This window comes from Erinaceus europaeus, chromosome 2, assembly GCF_950295315.1.
Source record: "Erinaceus europaeus chromosome 2, mEriEur2.1, whole genome shotgun sequence".
Classification (NCBI taxonomy): domain Eukaryota; kingdom Metazoa; phylum Chordata; class Mammalia; order Eulipotyphla; family Erinaceidae; genus Erinaceus; species Erinaceus europaeus.
This window is the reverse complement of record NC_080163.1, coordinates 7,961,880-7,980,056: the sequence shown is the minus strand read 5'-3', so window position 1 is coordinate 7,980,056 and position 18,177 is coordinate 7,961,880. Positions and strand designations below refer to the sequence as shown.

Genomic DNA, 18,177 nt, shown 5'->3' with positions numbered 1-18,177 from the left:
AAAAGAAGCATACAAAACATCAATGAAGCCAAATGTTGGTTCTTTGAAAGATTAAACAAAACTGACAAACCCCTAGCCAGACTCACCAAACAAAAAAGAGAGAAGACTCAAATTAATAGAATTGTAAACGATGGAGGAGATATCACAACAGACACCACAGAAATATAGAGAATCATGCGAAATTTCTATGAAGAGCTATACGCCACCAAGCTAGAGAGTCTGGAAGAAATGAAACAATTCCTAGAAACATATTCCCTTCCAAAGCTGAACCAAGAAGAACTACAAAACCTAAATGCACCAATCACGGACAAAGAAATTGAAACTGTTATTAAGAATCTCCCCAGGAGTTGGGCTATAGCGCAGTGGGTTAAGCACAGGGGGCGCAAAGCACAAGGACCGGCATAAGGATCCCGGTTCAAACCCCGGCTCCCCACCTGCAGGGGAGTCACTTCACAGGTGGTGAAGCAGGTCTGCAGGTGTCTATCTTTCCCTCCTCCTCTCTGTCTTCCCCTCCTCTCTCCATTTCTCTCTGTCCTATCCAACAATGACAACAACAATAAGAACTACAACAATAAAACAACAAGGGCAACAAAAGGGAATAAATAAATAAAATAAATAATTATAAAAAAAAAAAAAAAGAATCTCCCCAACAACAAAAGTCCTGGACCAGATGGCTTCACAGACGAATTCTACAAAACTTTCAGGAAACAGTACCCAAACTTCTTAAGGTTTTCCAAAAGACTGAAGAAACAGGAATACTCCCTTCCACCTTCTTTGAAGCCAACATCACCCTGATACCAAAAGCTGACAGGGACACAACAAAAAAGGAAAACTACAGACCAATATCTCTGATGAACATAGATGCCAAAATATTAAACAAGATATTGGTCTGTAATTCCTTCTAGCTCTGTCCAAGATGGGTCAGAGAAGGTGGGTTCATTGTTCTTGATAGTTGTATAGTAAGTATTTCATTGTGTATATATACCACAGCTTTCTCAGCCACTGATCTCTTGTTGGGCACCTGGGTTGCTTCCAGGTTTTAGCTATTATGAATTGTACTGCTGTGAACATAGGAGTACACACCTCTTTTTGGTTGTGTGTTATGGAGTCCTTGGGGTATAACCCCAGGAGAGGAATTACTGGGTCATATGGAAGGTCTGAGGAGAGCACAACAAGACAAAAGGGTCTCCTTTCTCCATTTAATAATTTGGGCACTTTTTTCAAAGACTACAGTTCCATATGTGCGGGGATTTAGTTATGGGCTTTCAATTATTTTCCACGGGTCTGTGTGCCTACTTTTGTTCCATTACAAGGCTGTTTTGATGATGATTGCATTATAATATAATTTGAGATCTGGGAGTGTGATGCTTCCATTTCTGTTTCTTTTCAACATTGTTTTGGCAATTCTAGGTGTTTTCTGGTTCCAGAAAAATGATTGTAGTTTTTATTCTATTCTCTTAAAGAAGCTTGGTGGAACTTTGGTGGGCATCACGTTAAATTTCTATATGGCTCTGGGGAGAATATTTATTTTCATGATACTTATTCTTCCAATCCATGAGTACGGGATGGCTTTCCGTTTCTTGGTATCAGTTTCTATTTCCTTGAATAGAGACTCACAGTTTTCAGTATACAAGTCTTTCACTTATTATGTCAGGTTTATTCCTACATTTTTTGTTGATTTTCCTGCAGCAGTGATTGGGAGTGAGTTCTGGATGTCTTCTTCAGATTTAGTGTTTGCATAAAAAATGCCACTGGTTTTTGTACATTGATTTTGTAGCCTGACATCTTGCTATGTTTCCTAATATCTTCCATTAGTTTTCTGCCTGATTTTTTAGGTTTTTCTATGTATACTATCATATCATCTTCAAATAGTGAGAGTTTAACTTCTTCCCTTCCAATCTGTATTCCTTTGATTTCTTTATCTTGCCTGATTGCTATGGCAAGTACTTCCAATACTATGTTGAAGAGTAATGGTGATAGTGGACATCCCTATCTCGTCCCTGATCTGAGGGGGAAATACTTTCCACTTCTGTACATTGAGTATGATGTTGGCTGTAGGTTTTAAACATATGGGCTCCACTGTATTGAGGATTTTCCCATTTATTCCCATTTTTGTAGTGTTTTGAGCATGAATGGATGTTGGATTTAGTCAAAGGCTTTCTCTGCATCTATTGAGATAATCATGTGGTTTTTGGTTTTGCTTTTATTGATGTGGTGAATGACATTGATTGACTTACCTATGTTGAACCAGCCCTGCATTCCTGGGATAAATGCCACTTGGCTGTGATGAGCAATCTTTTTGATATACTGCTGTATCTAGTTGGCCAGGATCTAGTTAAATATTTTGGCATCTATGTTCATCAAAGATACTGGTCTGCAGTTTCCTTTTTTGTTGTGTCCCTATCTGCTTTTTCTATCAGGGTGATGTTGGCTTCATAGAAGGTGGAAGCGCTGGTTCTTCTTTCTTTGATCTTGTGGAAGAACTTTAGAAGTATAGGTATTGTTTCCTGAAAGTTTTGTAGAATTAGTTTATGAAACCATCTGGTCCAGGATTTTTGTTGTTGGGGAGATTCATAATAATGGTTTTGATTTCTATTTATGTGATTGGGCATTCAGGTTTTCTATTTCTTCTTGGTTCAGTTTTGGAAGGGCATGTGTTTCTAGGAATTCTTCCATTTCTTCCAGATTCTCTAGCTTGATGGCATATAGTTCTTCATAGAAGTTTCACATGATTTTCAGGATTTCTGTGGTGTCAGTTGTGATATCTCATCTGTCATTTCAATTCTATTAAATTGAGTCCTCTCCCAATTTTATTTTGGTGAGTCTGGCTAGGGGTTTGAAAATTTTGTTTAATTGTTCAAGCAACTAACACTGGGGATTCACTGAACATCCGTATGGGTCTCTTATTTTCAATGTTTTTTTCTGCTCTAATTTTAGTTATTTTTGTTTCTGGTATTTGGTTTTCCTTAGTTCATCTTTCTCTAAGTCCTTAAGGTGTGCAGTAATGTGGTTTATTGGAGCTTTTTTAGTTCACTACTATGTGATTGCATGGTTATGAGATTCCCTCCAATACTGTTATAGCTGTGTCCTAAATATTTTGATACTTGTGTCTTCATTTTCATTTGTTTCCAGGAATATTTGAATTTCCTGCTTGAGTGTCTCTCTGACCCAGGTGTTCATAAGCAGTATGTTGTTAAATTTCCAAATTCAGTGACTTTTAGTAATTTTTTTGTTAAATGTTAGCTTTACTTCACTATGGTCTGAGAAGATACTTGGGATGATTTCATTGTGCTTGAATTTCCTGATACTGTCTTTGTGGCCTAACATTTGGTCTATCCTTGAAGATGTGCTGTGTGGATTTTAAAACAATGTGTATTCCAATTTTTTTTTAGGGGGGTGAAGAACTCTGTCCATCTCTTCATTTAATGCTCTTGTTTCTTTGTTGACTCTCTGCCTTTTTGATCAATTTAATGTGAGTATGTGTTGGTCTGCTTCTTATTCTACTTCTAAGACTGATTCTGTTTTGATCATCATGTCAAGCTCTACCCTGCTTAACACTGTGGTCTATTTACATAATCACTGTTTTACCTGAGACCCACCCAGCCTGCAGGGTTCACACTCTCTTTTCTCTCTGGCCCCTCTTCAAGTCACACCCTGTTTTTACACCCTACCACTTCCTTCCTGGAGAGTATAAATGCAGATAAATAAAGCCAGCATAGCATTGCACTGCATCCCAGCTCAGCCTTGAGTCCCTGGTCTTGTGTCTCCCACCCACAAAGTTAGCCTGGCATCTGGCACCCAAATAGGGGCCAGCAGTCTGCTTCTAATTCTGCTTCTAAGATCCCTTCTATTTTGATCATCACGTCAGATTCCCCTGCATTGCTTAACGCTGTGGTCTATTTACATAATCACTGCTTTACCTGAGTACCACCCTGCCTGCAGGGCACTGGTTTAATCCCACTGGTTCACACTCTTTTCACTCTGCCTCCTTTTCTAGTCACACCATTTTTACACCCTACCACTTCCTTCCTGGAGAGTATAAATGCAAATAAAGCCAGCATGGCATTATATTGCATCCCAGCTCAGCCATGAGTCCCTGGTTGTCTGTCTCCCTCCCATGAAGCTAGCCCGACAAGAGTGGGGTGTTAAAATCTCCCACTATTATTGTATTACTATTGATGTATTTTTGTAGTTCTTTCAGTAGGTGTTTGATGTCTCTAGTGGTCCATAACTGGATGCATAGATGTAATAATTATTAAATCTTCTTGGTTGATTGATCCTCTAATTATTATGTAATGGCCCTGTCTAAATTTTATTACTGTATTTAATTTAAAGTCTATTGTGTCAGAGATTAGAATGGCTGTTCCTGCCTGTTTTGTGGTCAGTTAGAGTGTATGATAGTTTCTCATCCTTTCATTGTAAGTCTGTGTTCGTCTTGTTGGGTCAGGTGGGATTTTTGAAAACAGTATAAAGATTGGTTGTGTTTTCTGATCCATTCTCCCACTCTGTGCCTTTTAATGGTGTAGTTTAATGGTTTAGTTTAAGACATTGAAATGTATTGATATTATGTATCTTATGTATTGCAGTGCCATTATTCAACAATTGTTTTTGTTCTGATATATGTAAGTATTATGGTGGTGTTCCTGTTTATAGGAGGTCTTTTAGAACCTGTTTCAAGGCAGGCTTGGTGAATGTTTCTTACTTTAACTGTTGCCTGTCTGGGAAGGTTTTGATCTCTCCATCTACTATTTATTTATTTATTTTTATAAGGAGACATTTACAAAACCATAAGATAAAAGGTGTACAACTCCATATAATCAGTTCTTTCATATCCCACTCTCTCCCCTGATAGCTTTCCTATCCTTTATCGCTCTGGGAGCATGGATTTATGGTCATTGTGGGATGCAGAAGATGGAAGGTCTGGCTTCTGTAATTATTTCCCCCACTGCACATGGGCATTGACTGGTAGATCCATACTCCCAGCCTGCTTCTCTCTTTCCCTAGTAGGTTGGGGCTCTGGGTAAGTAGAGCTTCAGGACACATTAGTGGGGTTGTCTGTCCAGGGAAGCCTGGTCGGTACCATGCTAGCATCTGGAACATGGTGATCAAGTAATGAAGCTGAAGGGTTTTAATTCCACAACTGATATCTCTGGACACAGCCTGAAGTGAAGCATGCTGAGGTGGTGCTCATTGTGTTGATTAGGTTGAGATTGGTGGATGCAATATTATCTGGTATAAATTGAGATAAGCCTACAGGCAAGTGTGGCCAACCCTAAGTTCCAGTACTGGGGGGAATATAGGTTATATAATGGAAATGTGAGGGTTCTGATGTCTTAAATTCAAGAAAACAATAGATATTGTTATAATCAAGTATTTGGTAATTGGGTTAACTTTGAAAAATCCCTTTGTTAGGATTTTAATGTATAACACCTAACATGTAATACCTAAGATCATAATTTATGTCCACTGACATCATTTGTATATAGCTTTGCCACTGGTTGCTTCTGTTATCCCTGGTCTAGGCTTTTGAGAGAGTCAACATATCAAAGACTCAGCCTATGTATTAAAAAGACTCAGTCTGTTCTTTAAAAAGTTTGTGACATTCAATCAAGTTTCCCCTCTGGTATTAAATAATGATTTATATGACTACAGATTAATAGAAGTGTACATAAATTCTATTTCCACAACCAAAAGACTGTATGTAACCCATCCCACCCACCCACCCTCACTTTCTTTGCAGCCCTGAGAAGACAATTACTTATCCTCACCCTCACCCTCACCCAAGATTTTTAATTTGGTGCCATACTCCAGATTTAGTCAAATCCTGCTTTTGGTTTCCCTTTTTGTTCTTCTTTCTCAACTTCTGTTGATGGGTGGGATCATCTCATACTCATCTTTACCTTTCTGACTTAGCTCACTTAACGTAATTCCTTCAATCTCCATACAATATGGATCACAGAAGGTGAGTTTATTGTTCTCAATAGCTGCATAGTGTTCCATTGTGTATATAAGCCACAGCTTTCTCAGCCACTCATCCGTTGTTGGGCACCTGTCTTGCTTCCAGGTTTTAGCTATTACAAATTTTGTTGCTATGAACATAGGTGTACACATATCTTTTTGATTGAGCATTATGGATTCCTTGGGGTATATCCACAAGAGAGGAATTACTGGGTAATATGGTGTAATGAACAACATCTCCCACTTTCTTTTTATCTAATAGTCATAATAACAGGAATGCAGGCCATTATGTAAGGCAGGGAGACTGATAGCAGGAGGCACACCTTTGGGGTTCTATTGTCCTTCCTTGTTCAAACTCTCAGTAGAGAAAGAGAATAACAGGATTGACACACCCCTTAGGTTCAACCCCTTCCAAGCTCAACCATATCTTCACAGTTTCCCAACATCTCCCTCTTACTTAATATCCATGTATAAATGGGTCAATGTCTGTAAAAGACTCTATTTCTGTCAGGGGAATAGCAGTTTAGGGGTGAACAGAAAACTATTGGGAAGAAACCTGAATGATATCGTGTAGGCATCTTCAAAAAGAATTGGCACAAGACACAGAGGGATAAGTAAGAGTAGCATGGGACTGTGTGAGACTGAATAGAGGCCTGGTAGGCGGTGAGGGGGGCTGCCTAATGGGTGGACGGGGGCACTGCCTGATAGACAGAGGAGTGGGGGCCTGATAGGCCAAGGGGTGAGAGGGGTTATCTGGATTTTCAAAGTCCCAATAGAGCTGGCAGTAAGGTCCATGGACTGCTACAGTCAGTCCTCAACAAGTCCAGCAGTGTAAAGGGAATGTTCAAATGTGTATCAGCAAGTCTAATAGAAGTGTCAGTCCAATGCTAATGACCAGAGGAAGAAATGCTGCATGTCTACCTCAGTGGAGGAGGACACCCATGGTAACTTTTCTTCTCTGTAGAGAATGAGCTGAAACTGTCAAAACGTGATAAACGAAGAAGAAGCAGGAAGAGCAGACAGTGATGGGCGAGAGAAAGGCGGTAAGAAAATCTTGTCCTTTGGAGTCCATGAATCAGGTTCTCCATATCGTGTCAGATTACATCATGTGTTTGGGGGGGGGGCTTCTGTAGTTGTGGACGATGTTAGAGGACAGAGGTTCAAATGGATTTCCAGGGATTCCATATGAGCAGATGCTTTTTCATGTGAAGTCTTGAAAGCTGTAATTCACTTACTTGTGAAACAAAACTTGTAGCAGATTAGAAGTTTACTATAATTGATAACTCCATTATAATTGGTTTAAGTACCTTTATAATTTTGGAAGTCCTTTCTAGTATGATTTTAAGGTTGTTTAAACAGTTTAAGCTCAATAAGATATGGAAAGGTAAAAAGAAGAACCATGGTTAGAAGCCTCAGGCACAAGAATCATTAGCATAACCATTATGGTATCTCCCCTGCCCATACTTATACAGTTTTCAAGATTAAACGTTTCACAATTATACCAAGACGTAAAAAAAAAAAAGAATAAAAATTAGGATTGTTTCGGGACATCTTCGGGAAATCATGTTGCATCTAACATTTTTTTTATAAAGTCAGTTAAGTTTCAGAATACTCAGAGCAAAATCGGTCATACAAAAATTCAGCCATTCAAATCACTCTCTTACAAAACACAACTGAAAGCAGACAGCAAACTTAAGATATTTGGAGAGATCGAGGGTGGGGGAGAGAAGCGGTAGCAAGGTTTTTTTATGGCACTTTGAACCAGATTATTTAGATCCCCCTATGTTGCATTATGAATCTCTATAGGGAGTTCTACTTCAAAAAAGGCCTCAGAATCCCAGTTAGAGTTCTGACTGCTCCTGTGGAAGTGCTGGACGAAAGCATCAAGTAGTCCCTTCTGGATCTTCCCTCATAAGTGAATCTTGTGTGAGAAAGGCTTGGGTCAACCCTGAAACTCCATGTAAACGGGACCCTTGGAGGAGTTCCCAACTCTGGGGAACCTCTGCTTGTCTTAAGATTGTCTTATCTTCCCCCGTGTCACCTAATACTTAAAAGAAATATTACCAATCCTTATCATCATAGTCAGGTGTCCCCTTTCTAAAACAGGGGTGGTCCACAAAATCTCAGGCTCTGAATCTAAACTGTTCTCTTGCTCCAGTTGGTTATTTCTATGCTGGAAGTTCCCACATGCCACGCACTCCTCCTTCCTCTCACCCTCTGCTATTGTTACTTGGTGTGGTGGGCAGTGCAATGATTTGGGTCCCAAGCTGGGTTTCTGTTTATGGAAGAAGGGTGTGGCACTGAGCGGGAGACCTGCTTCATTACCTCTTGAAGGCAGGGCTAAGGGACGCCCCACACCTAGATTAAATCCCTGTTTACATTTGGCAGGGGCGTGCCATTTCTGTGGAATTTTGACCAACAATCTCTCCTCCAATGAAACCATTTCTGTAATCTGGGACAAGGCATTCAGGGTCTCTGGTTCCCTGACTAAAGGTGGGGTTGCCCTGACTGGAGGAGGTGTTGCCGTGACTGGAGGTGGGGTCATGCTTTATTTTCTGGACATTGGTTATGCCAATGCCCTTGGTGATCGCACTGAAAGCAAGCCCCTTTGAGCTTATGTAGGGTAGCTGCCTAGGCCTCCATAGTAGGTACCCGACAAGAGCTTGATCTAAGACCCTGTGTAGCTAAAATCCAGCTACTGGGTGCTCATTCTTAAGACTGATACATGCCTGTCAGAAATACACAAGAATGCTATCCCAGACAATGGATCGCAGGAGGAGAAAACGGGCATCAGGATTATAAATCTTCCTTTCCAAATTCGATTGGACCCTGGCAATGAATTTAGTCAGGGATTCATCCAGTTCTTGTTAAAGGGAGAGAATGGGGGCTGAGGCTGCTCCCTGGGTGGTGAAGCAGGTCTGTGGGTGTCTATATTTCTCTCCCCCTTTTTATCTTCCCCTCCTCTCTCCATTTCTCTCTGTCTTATACAACAATGACAACAACAATAACTATAACAACAATAAAAAAACAACAAGGGCAACAAAAGGAAAAATAAATATTTTTAAAAAATAAAAAAAGAAACTCACAGGGCCCAGCAGAGCTGCCCAGCCTGGCAGAGAAGCTAAATTGAGCCCAGAGCTTAAAAAATAAAATAAGTAAATAAATAAAAAGAAATGAATAGCTCTGCCTTGGGTAAACAAGTAGAATTTATATTTTTCTCATCAGATTAGGGAGCTTTCTGTTCCACATGCAGGTGAGGCAGAGCCTGACAATGCTGGAGTCCCTGCTCATGAGCAGAAAGGGGCTGATGGCTGGGAAACAAAAATCCATCATGGCGGTGATGTTCACAAGCAATGGGGAGGGCTGGTAACGAAGAGCCAGAATAGTCTGACAAATGCAGGAGAGGAGGTAGAAGAAGAAAAAGGTGCTCACCAGGAGGAGGATGGTCTTAGTAGCCCTAGACTCAGGGGAGTGTCTGGGGGAGACCTTGTTCCTGTGAAGGTTCTGTACCCTCTGTTGGTGCCTGTGCAGGATGAGAAGAATGGAGACACTGGCCCAGAGCATGAGTCCCAGACACACAGCATCAGGGAAGGACAGTAGAGCTATAAACAGTAAGTCTCTAGTTTGGTCATGACGAACAGAAGAGAATATAAACTCTTTCATATCTGTGGTGTTTATACTGTTCAGTGAAGCACTCACATATATGGGAAAGACGACATTTATCAGCATTTCAAGGACCCAGCACAGGGAAATGCAGATGCTCATGTACCTGGGGGCTTTGTCCTTAAGCCCTGCCCACCTGGAGGTCCAGGGGCTGATGGTGATGACTTGCATAGCACTCAGAAGAGAGGTTGGTGCAGAGCGACACCCCCCCTTGCCACTCTGTGAAGATATAAAACAAGTTTGAATTCAATAACCCTGAAAAAATTCCTCCACCCAAAGGCAGCCATTGTGTAGGGCACACCTTTGCAGAAGAGGGCCAAACAGTTGGCAAAGAGCAGGTGCTTCAGGATCAAATCTGTGGGTCTTCCTCTGTGCTCAGTGAAGTGGAGAGAGAAATAATGACAGAGAAGAGGGAGGTTCCCTAGGGCTCCTACTGCAGCTTGAATGAGAAAGATCACTGTTAGTGCCACATCGTTGCCCACCATCCTCCTGTCTCCAGGGCTGATGCTTCTTCCCTGAACAGGTTTCTTCCAGGACAGGGCAGTGGTGTGTGCTGAGTAGATGCTGTCACCCAGTCCTGTGTCTTCCACTCACCAATGAACACACCTGGAAACAGAGACAGAGAGCATCATGTTCTCTGAGCAGAAACATTGCAAGGTTTGGATAACTCTGGGAAATTCACAGTAAAAAGGTGCTTACTGAACACACCTAAAATTTTAGTACTCACAAACTTAGTAATGATAGTAATATGTCTTTAGCTACATAGGAAGAGAATATTATTGGAGAAGAGAATGTTTGCACAAATCTTCTGGATAGGAAGAGTGGGAATTTCAAGACAGCTCAGCTGGAAATAGAGAGAATGTGTTAAACCATCAGGCTCTACCAAATATTACCTAAGATGTCACCACATAGTGATACAGTTGACATGTAGGACTTTTTCTGCACATTTAATTGAGACTTGTGACTCTTTTTAATTTCCACTGTAATGGGGGAGATTCACTTTACACCAACAGCTCCTGTCACAGAAGCTGTTAAATAAATGTTTCATGCTTTAAGCTAGTGCATATAAATCATTCATACAGATAAAATACTTTGAGGCAAAAACTAATTTATGAATAGTTTCTGAGAATAAAGTTGTTTTAAAAATGGAAATATCCTCACTAGTATAGGTAAGTTCACCTAGAATTACACTAAAAATTGTGAGTGAAATTGAAATACAATATATGTGCAAAGTGACATATCCAATCACATGCATTTTATTAGTCAGAATTATATCTTTGAATCTTCTTACAGGGAGACATCAGCCATGAGAGAAAACTGTGGTTAGACACTGCTGATAGCCTGTCTTCTCTTTATTTCTTAACCTGGAGAGTGAGCACAACCACATCATAATCTACAAGCATAATTCAATGGAAATAAATGGACTCTCTCTGATTGCAGGGGAGAGAGAAAGGAGAGGGAGAATGTGAGGGAAAGAGAGAGGGAGAGGGAGGGAGGTAGGAATAGAGGGAGAGAGAGAGAGAGAGAGAGAGAGAGAGAGAGAGAATCTTTCAATTTAAGCCCATGTATCTGGATTACATTTTGCCCAGGGTTGGAGGTTTCTCCAAGATTGTTGATATCTCTTATTAGACACATGGGATGTTAAAGTACCACTTCTAATAACGTGAACAATTAATTCTATATCTCCCTTAAAGTGGATTGAAATTTGGGTTGACACCTTTGTTTCCTTAATCACACTGAAATTCAGTTTCCTGGACTTGGGTGGTGGTGACCCAGTAGAGCACACTTATGAACAATGCTCAAGGACTTGGAACCCAACCCCCAGCTCCACCTGCAGGGAAAAAGTTGTCCAAGTGATGAAATGGAGCTGCATGCTTTTCTGTCTCTCTCCCTCTCTGTTTCCTTTTCCCCTCTTCATTTGTCTTCATCCAAAATGAGAAGGGAAAAAAAGCAATCAGAATCAGTTTCTCTTAAGCTTCTGCCCCAAACAACTAACTTGGTTTATGTTACACAGTGAGACATCAAGCATTATCACAACATCCTCACACAGTCTAGTTACAGTTTGCTTCATCCCATAGCAATACAGCACTCCTGTGTGGCATGGCACTCAATCATGTTAATTACTGATACACAGGTCACAATGTGATCACCCACCAGAGTACTGATTTACCATTTTCCAACACACTCAACCTCTCCGACAGAAACAGACAAAACTCACCAGACTCTTTCCCTGTGTCAGGACCATGAGCTTAGAGCAGTGCTCACTATAGCAGGACTTTCAGATGCCAGAGACAGCCATACCTTGATATATGGATTGGGGTTCCCCCCCCCCATCCCTACAATTATCCTGTCACCAGTGGAGCCATGGGAGCAAGGGATGGGAGGGAGAACTTTACTGAAATCTTCTCTCTGAGTTGTTAATTACCTAAATGCAATTACAACTTTCTGGTCAGCACCCCTTAGGAGGCAGTGGACATGTTTGGCAGAGGGACTTTCTTGTCTCTGGTGGTTGCAGTGAGCTGGTCCCTGAGGAGGAGCAGGAAATGCTGAGTGTGACAATTGAGGGCTGGCAGGGAGTTCATGAGTCTGCCTGGACATCCCCTTCCCTGCGTGTGCCCTTGCCAACAGGAAATATGGGGTTATTTCACTGCTCTTGAATTTGTTGATACTGTTTTTGTGGCCTAACAAATGGTATATCCTTGAGGATGTGCTGTGTGTATTTGAAAAGAATGTGTATTCCAGTTTTTTCTTTTTGAGTGAAGGACTCTGAAAATATACAGGAGTGCTAGTCTGTCCATCTCTTCATTTAATTCTCTTTTTCCTTTGTTGATTCTCTGCTTAGTTTATCTACCTAAGAGTGAGAGTGGGGTGTTGAAGTCTCCCACTATTATTTATTACTATTGATGTATGTAGTTCTTTCAGTAGGTGACTGAGGTATTTAGATGGTCCCTCACTGGGTACATCGATGTTAATAATTGTTAAATATTCTTGGTTGGTTGATCCTATAATCATTATGTAATGGCCTTTCCTATCTTTTATTACTTTATTTAATTTAAAGTCTATTGTGTCAGAGATGACAATGGCTGTTCCTGCCTTTTTTGTGGTACATTAGCCTGTATATTTTTCCATTATTTCACTTTAAGTCCATATTTGTCTTGTTGGGTCAGATTGGATTCTTGTAAGCAAAATATGGTTGGGTTGTGTTTTTAGATCCATTCTCCCACTCTCTGCCTTTTAATGGTTGAGTTTAAGCCACTGATATTTATTGATACTATGGATTGAATATTTTGTAGTGCCATTATTTAACAATTTTTTATTTGCTCTGATATATGGCAAGTATTATAGTGACGTTCTTTTTTATAAGAGGTCTTTTAGTACCTCTTTAAGAGCAGGCTTGGTGACGGTTGCCTCCTTTAACTGTTGTCTGTCTGAGTTGGTTTTGTTCCTCTATCTAGTTTGAAAGTCTAGCGGGATATATTATCCTTGGTTGAAACCCTTTTTCATTCAGGGATTGATAGATATCTTGCCATTCTCTTCTGGCTTTCAGAATTGGAGTAGAGAATTTTGCTGATAGTCTTATGGGTTTTCCCCTGTATGTGACTTTTTGTTTTTTTCTTGCAGCCATTGGGGTCCTTTCTTTATCTTTGCTTCCTTCCATTTTAATTATATGTCTTGGTGTCTTCAGGTCTGGGTTGATTTTGTTTGGGTCTCACTGTGTCTCTTGAATCTTAATGTACTTTCTGTTGTTTAGGTCTGGAAAGTTTTTTTCCATTATTTCCTCTAGAATATTTATTTCCCCTTCCTCTCTTTTTTTTATCTGGTAGGCCAATTATATGAATGTTACTTCTTTTGAGATCATCCCATATTGTTGAAAACAACTGTTGTTGTTTTCAGTGCCTTTAATCCCTTTCTGAGCACTTTTACCTCTTTCTTAGTTTTCTCTAGCTCATCCTCTGTCTGGATAATTCTGTTTTCTGCTTCTGTTAATCTACTTTCCCTTCCCTTTGCTTTTTTATTCAGTTCAGATATAGTGCTAGCTTCTTTTGCTACTCTCTCTTTTAGTTCAGCTGTTTTAGCTTTCATTTCTCTAATTACCTTGATGTAGCTTGTGTTTTCTTTCTGATTCAACTCTCTTGTTTCCCTAATTCTACTAGCTCTTTTCTCCATAGTTGTCTTCATTTCTGTGATTATTATGTTTACTATTGCTTGCATACTTTCCTTATCTGTTGTTACTTCTGACTGGTTTGAAATTTCTTCTGAGCTCCCGTCCAGATTCATTTTGATAGGATATTATTTCTTGCATACTTTTCATACCTATGGTTACTTCTTACTGATGTGTAGTTTCTTCTGGCCTCCTGTATTAGCAGTTCTTTGTAGTAGCAGTTTTAGTTCCTTTTAGTTTAACCATTTTTAATTGAAGTTTTTTTTTTATTTTTATAATCTGTTTTTCTTCAGTTGTGTTTTGAGTACAAGCCATGCTATACTAAATATTTTATGAAAAATGTAGTCACCAACCTCAGAAATTACAATAGTAACTGACAAAAGGATTAATGCAGTTTAACCAATACCAGTTGGCCAAACAGTGCCTCCAGTCCAAGAAAAAGTAAAGGCCAAATCCAAATGAAAAAGTAAGAAAAAGGGGAAAAGTTAAACCAAGAATAGACAATTATGCAAATATACTGTCCACTGTAAAGTCTAGGGGTAGCAATAGGAGAAAGGGAAGTAGAGAAGAGACACACAGAGAGAGTCCACTCTGAGTCAGATTTTTTTTCTCCACAATAATTCACAAATGAGTATCAATGAATTCAGAAATCAGAAGAAGGAAGGAAGAAAAGAAGACAAGAATGAGTAAAAAAGAAAGAAAAGAGCAGTGAAATGTAAGAGGCTTTTTTTAATTAGCTAGAAAGAGGGAGAAGGGGGAGAGTAGATAGAGGAGGTAGAGTGAAACAAGTTTCTCTCACAATGTATAAGACACCCAGTTACCTAGCAATGGAAAAGACACTAAAAGTTAATTTTGGTCAACCTGAAGGAGGTGGGAAAAAGAAACAGTTATATATAATAGTAATCTTCTAGAGTTTGCCCTTCTTCCATAGCCAGTCAACAGCATCAGGTTGAGCCTGATGTAAAGTTTCAAGACCTCCTTTGAATCTGGAGAGGAGGCAGTCATTGACTATGTGGGTCATAGTCTGTCTGTAGCCGCAGGGGCAGTTCGGGTCATCTCTGGCTCCCCAGCAATGGAACATAGCGGCGCACCGACCATGGCCTGTTCGATAGCGATTGAGGAGGGCCCAATCATAACGTGCTAGGTCAAAGCCGGGTTGACGCTTGCAGGGGTCTGTGATGAGGTGTTTGTTCTTTACCTCAGCTGACTGCCAACTCTGTTTCCAAGAGTCTGGAACAGAGAAGTTCAGTGTAGGCGTAGGGGACCAGATTGGGTAACGAGACGTCAAGCTCGTTGGACAGGGTGGGCGAAGATATCCGCGTATATTGGCAGGTCCGGTCGAGTGTAGACGTGGGAAATGAACTTAGATGATGCTGCATCCCAACGAATATTAATTGTAATAATAAAATAGAACAGAGTAAAAAACCCTAACAGTCAGTCTGCAGATTGGATGGCTCCTGATTGGCTCAGGCAGCCTGAGCAAAGACGGGCAATTGTCCTTGTGCACTTAACCCACTGTGCTACCACCCAACTATAGACAGGCAATTGTTAAAACAAACAAAAATTCTTCAGGCAGTCTTTCCCAGTTGGGTGACGCTCTGATTGGTCAAATATCTTGTCACTCAAATTGAGCTTAAGCCACTTAGAAAAAAAAAGAGAGAGAGAGAAGGGATTCAAAAAGGGAAAGTATTGGAATCACACCCCTGGTGGGCCAGGAATCTTGGTACAGGAAAAAACTCAGCAGGGAGCCTGCTAGTAGCAGTTCTCCAGAACCTGGGATTTTGGAGCCTCAGGCATGGGAGTCTGTTTGCATGACCAGTATGACATCTACTCCTGACCACTTTCTCTCTTCTCTATCACCTCTTCCCCTTTCAATTTATGGCTGTCACTATCCAATAAATAAATTAACAAAGATTTACAAAGCCCTGCTTTACAACAATCCTTCAATGCTGCTGCTCTGCCTCATCTGTGTCTAACACATTTTTCTGCAGGATGAAATCATTGAGTGCCTATGTTTCAGCTCTGAGGACTTCACCATCACAACATGCCCAGTGTCCTTTGAGTGATTTATACAAATGAAGTGTTATTGAATGGTCATTATCATCAAAGATTGCAACTTTACTAAGCAATGGTCAATAATGAAGTGTTAATGAAAGGTTCTTCTGAAGACCAGGTGAAGTCAGTTTACTTCTGGTTCTTTCCTGGATCTCCCTGCAGAGGTAGTATAGGCCTGGGGAGGGCAGGTTCACAGCCAAGCTTTGTGGGATCTGTTAGCTGAGGCGTCAGGTTGAAAAGTCTCCACTCAGGGACATCCCAGGTGAGCAGGTACAGAGGGAGTGTCCTGGGCCTGCTCCCTGCCCCTGTCACCTTAGTATCAAATGCCAAGGTCATGTGCTTACCACGTGAAGGAGTTTATGAAACAAGAATGAGAGTGGAAATGAAAGCAGAATTGTTTGTATTTTTATTTATTGGATAGAGATTGCCAGCAATTTAGAGGGAAGGGAGTGATATGGAGAGAGACAGTGAGACACCTGCAGCACTACTTCACCACTAGGGAAGCTTTCCCCTTGCAGCTGGGAACCAGGGGGCTTAAACTTGGGTCCCTATGCATTGTAACATGTGTACCCAACCAGGTGTGCCACCACCAGGCCCCCAATGAAAGCAGATTTTTTTTTCAACCAAAGTGCTGATCAGCTTTGGTTTATGGTCATTCTGTGGATTGTACCCGGGACCCTGGAGCCTCAGACAGTGAATCTATTTTGTGTCATCATTATGCTGTCTCTCAGCATGGCAGGATTTCAAGGTGTCAGCACATCTCAAAACCATCAGTTCTCCCCTCATGCTGGGGCCCCATGATATCATAGGATAGAGGGAAGGGAGCTGGATAAAGGAGACCTGTATGCAAAGGGGAGGGACCCAACCACTGGGTGGGGCATCTCTCTGGAACCAGGGCACATTACTGTACCAGGCTTGCTCTGCAGAACTTCCTGCTGGGCACCAGAGATCCCCTGAGGATGTGTCTGTCCTCAGCTTTTCATCCTTTGGTTACATACACACTGAAAACCCCTTTCCTGGTGCCCACGACTTCACCCAGGGAAGGTTGCTGCACGCAGCGGCCATTTTGGCTAGCTCCATGTGGCCCAAACCACTGTGCTCTCACCCAACTCTGAGGTGTCTGCGTTAATAAAGAATTGTGTTCCCTCTCCGCTCAGGACCTCCTCTCTCTCTCTCCCCCCCGCATCGCTGCACGACAGGTATATATCCTAAGGAACCAAACACATCCATCCAAAAAGGCCTGTGTATAGAAATGTTCATAACAGCACAATTTGTAATGTCAAAACCTGGAAACAACCCTGGCATACAACAACAGATGAGTGACTGTGTGATTTGTCATATATATAATTGAATACTGGTCGGCTATACAAAATGTTGAATTGAATTTTGCATGCTCGCCTAGCAAAATGATGAATTCACCTTCTTCACCTCATCTTGGATGGAGTTCGAAGGAATTATCTGAAGTGAGACCAGCCAGAAAGATAAGGATGAATATGGGATGATCCAACTCATAGACAGAAGGTGAAAAATAAGAACAGAAGGGGAAACACAAATCAGAACTTGGACTGGAGTTGGTGTATTGCAACAAAGGAAAGGACCCTAGAGTGGGGGTGGAGAGTTCCAGTCATGAAACATAACAGAGATAGCAGAGAGGACTTGGGGGGTGGAGGTTAGTTGTTATGCAAAAAACTGAGAAATGTTACCCATGTAAAAAATACTGAATTTTACTATCAACTGTAAAACATTAAACCTCCTAGTAAAGAAAAGAAAGAAGGAAAGAAAGAAAGAAGCATTTTCATTTTTACAAAAATGACAAACCCCTCGCTAGACTCAGTAAAAAAAAAAAAAAAAAACTGAAAAGACTCAAATAAATAGGACTGTAAATGAAAGAAGAAATATCACAACAGACATTACAGCAGTACAAAGTATGTTGCAAGGCTTCTTCTTTTTTTTAATTTATTTCTTTATTGGGGAATTAATGTTTTACATTCAACAGTAAATACAATAGTTTGTACATGCATAACATTCCCCAGTTTCCCATTGCAAGGCTTCTATGAACAACTGTATGCCACCAAGCTAGAGAACCTGGAATAAATAGACAAGTTCCTAGATAAACATAAATTTCCAAACTTAAAGAAGAACCAGAAAATATAAACATGCAAATCATATCCAAGGAAATTTGAACACTTGTCAAGAACATTCCCAACAGAAAAGTTCTGGATCAGAAAGCTTTACAAATGAATTCTACAAGACATTCAAGGAAGAGTGAATAAATAATTCTATTAGAGAAAACTTGTATTTATAACATAAGCCCTCACTAGATAAGTGAATTATCCTTT

At 40.6% G+C, this 18,177-nt stretch overlaps 1 pseudogene; it reads right to left on the bottom strand.

The window, feature by feature from the left end:
• Nucleotides 1-9,165: 9,165 nt before the first annotated feature.
• Nucleotides 9,166-10,106, bottom strand: LOC103123640 (vomeronasal type-1 receptor 4-like; annotated as a pseudogene).
• Nucleotides 10,107-18,177: the final 8,071 nt, after the last annotated feature.